The sequence below is a fragment of the Myotis davidii genome, unplaced genomic scaffold (assembly GCF_000327345.1).
Source record: "Myotis davidii unplaced genomic scaffold, ASM32734v1 scaffold169, whole genome shotgun sequence".
Classification (NCBI taxonomy): Eukaryota; Metazoa; Chordata; class Mammalia; order Chiroptera; family Vespertilionidae; genus Myotis; species Myotis davidii.
The window spans coordinates 1,504,883-1,509,230 of NW_006383005.1; the positions used below are offsets into that span (position 1 = coordinate 1,504,883).

The window sequence follows — 4,348 nt, forward strand, 5'->3', positions numbered from 1 at the left end:
CTCTCATCCCCTGCCCTCTCCTCCCCTCACCCCTTCCCCTTCTCTCCTCTTTTCTCTGTCTCCTGGGTTCCAGGTTCAGATGCGCCCAACCCTTACCCTCAGTGCCTACCAGACAGCAGCTGCTTCAGAGGACCCTTCCCATCCTGCCCCCCACACCCTCCCAGCTGCCTTTGGCTCCAGCAGTGTCCTTGCTGTAGCCTCCAAATGTTGTCATCGAAAACGTGGTCACAGCAGACAGACCCAAAGTACACTACAATTTACAGGCTAGAGCCAGGCTCTGCCTCATGCTAGCTGTGTGACCTGTGTAAGTCATTGTCTCTCCCTGAGACTCAGTGTTCTCTGTAAAATGAGCATTACAAATGTTAGGATCCTCCACCATGAAAAGGAACGAACAGATGAACTTTGGAAACAGTATGCTAAGTGAAAGAAGCCAGTCACAGGGTACGTCACATACTGTATGATTCTATTTATAGGGAATATTCAGAACAAGCAAATCTATAGTGATTAGTGATTACCTGGGGCTGGGGAGAAAGGAAGTGACTGCTGATATGTAGGGGGATTTTGAGGGGTGATGAAAATGCCCTAAAATTGTGATGACTGATGGTGGTATAACTGTGAATATACTAAAAACATTGAATAAGTAGGTGAATGGTGTGTGAATTATCTCTCAATAAAGTTGTTTTTTATGTTTTTTGTTAATTGACGATATTTTTCCCATTGTTTTTTAGAGAGGGTGGAAAGGAGGGAGTTGGGGGGGGAGAGACATCCATGTGAAAGAGAGACATCAATTGGTTACCTCCCACATGCATCCTGACCAGGGCCGGGGATCAAACCTGCCACCCAGCTTTTGCCCATGACTGAGAATCAAACCTGAGACCCTTCAGTATGTGAGCAGATGCTCTAACCACTGAGAAACACTGGCCAGGGCAAAGCTGTTGTTTAAAAAACAAACAAGCTCAGAATCCTATTAGTACCTACCCCCTAGGGTTGTGAGAAATAGAAATAATATATGTAAAGTATCACGCTCGTAGGCACCAAAAAATGAGTTGTTATCAGTGTTATTATTGAGAGGAGGCTAGGGAGAGACCTGAGCAGCCTATGGAGGGAGGCCTTGACCTTTGGACTTTCACAGGTGACCGGTCCAACGCCCCACGCATGCACATATATATCCTCCTCCTCTGAGATAGCTCTTCCTTCAGTAGCTATTTTAAAGAACCTCAAGTGAAAGGAACTGAACCAGATCTAGAACTCTGACCTCCTCCCTCATCTCCCTGCCCCTCACCAGCCGCTTCTTGTCAAGTGATCAGGCTGTCACTAGCGTCTGCAGGGTAAGGTTTCAGGTCAGCCAGAGTGTATAAAGATAGGTGCCAAGCCGGAGGCAGCAGAGACAGCCGTGAATGGCCAGGGAGCAATCAGAGTCCTGTTGCCGCCTCCTGGGATGGAGCCTTAAGGAGGTCCTGCGCTTCCCCTACCCCTGCTGGACTCAGGTAAGATCCCATTCTCTACCCACCCCTGCATGTTCTCCCCTCACCGCAGCCTACAGAGAGCAGCCAGGAGCTGGCAGGGACCCCTACCATGGCATAACGGAGCTACGAAGATTTAGTCCAGCCCCACCTTGTCAAGGTGAGGGAACTGCAGCCCTGGTGAGGGCACTGTGGCAGGGCTGGGACTCAACCCCACCACCATGTCACTCACCCAAGACTGGCCGCTGACTCAGCTGGCTGCCTCTACTGTGATTTTGCACATCCCCGTACATAAGAAGTGGCTTTCTCCTTAATCTGGCCCAGAATCCTTGCAGGAATCCTCCAGAACATAAAATCCTCTCCCCATAAGGGCTCTGGAGACCCCTTTCCTGAGTACGGAAGGTGGAGGCATGTCTGGCATGAGGCCTGGCCCATGTTGCATGCTGGGAGTTTTACAGAGCCCGTGGGAACTCTCCACTCGGGGGGTTCTTTCATGGGAATGCTGAGGAGGCTTTGCCAGGATGGTGGGGTTGGCAGGGTGTCTTAGGATGGGGGTGCGTCGGAGACATCAGGGACCTTGTTCTAGTGCAGATTCCAGACCCCAACCCAGACCTGAGTCGGGATCTCGGGCTGAGGGCTGAGGATCCACTCTGTAATCCTGAGCTCTCCCTGAAGCCTGAGACTGAGCGATGGAACAGGCACAGGTGTCAGACAGATCTGGGCTCCAATCCCAGCTCCATCTCAGCCGTACTGGCTGAGCCCTCAAAGCCTCCCGACCGTTGGTAACGAAGTGGGAATTGCACGGATGAGTGAGATATAGCAACTACATACCTTAGAGTCTTATAAAGGGACTGAATTTTTCAGTGCCTAGAAAGCCCTCAGCTTGGTGTCCTGTGCAGGAAGCACTCAGCAAGCATTAATGGCTCCATTACCCCAGGCCATGTGGACTAGACCCATGGTCGGCAAACTCATTAGTCAACAGAGCCAAATATCAACAGTACGATGATTGAAATTTCTTTTGAGAGCCCAATTTTTTTAACTTAAACAATATAGGTAGGTACATTGTTATTAACTTAATTAGGGTACTCCTAAGGCTTAGGAAGAGCCACACTCAAGGGGCCAAAGACCCGCCTGTGGCTCACGAGCCGCAGTTTGCCGACCACGGGACTAGACCATCCCATCCCTCAAGTGCCCCAGCAGAGCTAGCGGGAGGAGGGTTCTGCTCTCAACCTCTTCTACCTGCCAGTGGCAAAGGTCTGCTGGCTGCTGGGGTTCCTCACATACCAGGAGGCTGGAACAAGGGGACGGAGGTGGGGAGCACTGGTCTCAGGGCCCTTACCTGTGCCCAGCACTGTAGCCTCCCTGCCCCCACCCCAATATGGCCATTGGAAGTTCTAAGGCCCGCCCCCAAAGCTGTGGCTTTTGACCTGAGTCCAAGCCGATCCACTCTGCCTCCTGTGGGTGGCTCAGGACCGCTTTTGGAAGGTGCCCGATTCACCACGGGCCACTGCTCTTTTTGTTGTTTTTTGTGTGTTCGTTTTTTAATCCCTCACCTGAAGATATTTTTTTCCATTGCTTTTTCAGAGAGAGTGGAAGGAAGGAAGGGAAGGGGGGAAAAGAGAGAGAGAAACATCAGTGTGAGAGGAAAGACAGAGAGAAACATTAATGTGAGAGAGACACATCGATTGGCTGCCTCCTGCATGAGCCCCCAACCAGGGCCTGGGCCGGGGAGGAACCTGCAACCATGGTAGGTGCCCTTGACCAGAATCAAACCCAGAACCTTTTGGTCTGCAGGCTGATGCTCTATCCACTGAGCAACCAACTAGGGCTGGAACCACTGTTTTTTTGTGTGTTTTTTTTAAATATACTTCATTGATTTTTTAGAGAGGAAGGCAAGGAATAGAGAGTTAGAAACATGGATGAGAGAGAAACATCGATCAGCGCCCTCCTGCACACCCCCTATTGGGAATGTGCCTGCAACCAAGGTACATGCCCTTGACTGGAATCGAACCTGAGACCCTTCAGTCCGCAGGCTGATGCTCTATCCACTGAGCCAAACCAGTCAGGGCTGTAGCCACTGTTCTTGATCATGTTCAGGCTCCAGCACCTCACCCTGTACCATTCCAACCACCTGCTCACTGGTCTTGAGCCTCACATACCAGTCCAAATGTCTGTACCAGCATGCTCTGCACATAGGTCTGCTAGTGTCACTCTTCAACTCAAAATCACCAACCACTCTTCACTCGCTAGGTTCAGTAAAGCCCTGGCATTCGAGGCTCCCGCCCCCCACCAAGGCTGCTGTGGGCACCTCCGATTTTATTTCCCATTTCTCCCCTTCAGCAAGTGGGGTTCCTTGGTCAACTGGTCCTCCGTGGGCCTCTGGAGCCCTGGGCCATCCCTGTGCCAGGCTGCACAGAGAAGGATAGTCAGCCCTGTCCTGCCTTTAGGGGTCCTTTATCTGGGGAGGAACCACTGCAGTTAATGAGTTAATCCTACAAGAAAGTATGGTATGGGACCAGGAGTGGCTGGGGACAAAGGAAGTTCAGAAGTGTTCCCTGCCAGGCTGGCACATCACACATGTGCCTTGGAGTCACATAGCCCTGTGCACCTGTGACCTCAGATGGTCAGTCTACCTGTCTGGGCTTCAATTTGTAACTCTGAAAGTGGAGTAAAAATACCTAACTTGTAGAGTTCTTCTTTTAGAGCTTGGGTAACCCCCGAAAGATTGTTAATAAGGGACACTCCAACAACCAGTAAGAGACATGAGAGAGCACAGCCCTCAAGGGCCTCCCAGCTCTAGAGGCATGCCCTCACATTCCCAGGCTAAGGTTCCAAGAAGCCCAGCGCAGGTCTAAGGAGGGGAAGGGCCGGGGGTGAGGGGGGGG

The 4,348-nt window shown here is 51.4% G+C and overlaps 1 protein-coding gene across 1 annotated transcript in view; it reads left to right on the forward strand.

The window, feature by feature from the left end:
• Window positions 1–967: 967 nt before the first annotated feature.
• The window catches only part of UCP3 (uncoupling protein 3 (mitochondrial, proton carrier)), an 11,660-nt gene continuing 8,279 nt past the window's right edge, over window positions 968–4,348 (forward strand). Inside the window, exon 1 of the mRNA XM_006777932.2 lies at window positions 968–1,487. The gene's annotated coding sequence lies outside the window, so the exon portion shown is untranslated. The remainder of the gene's footprint in view (window positions 1,488–4,348) is intronic.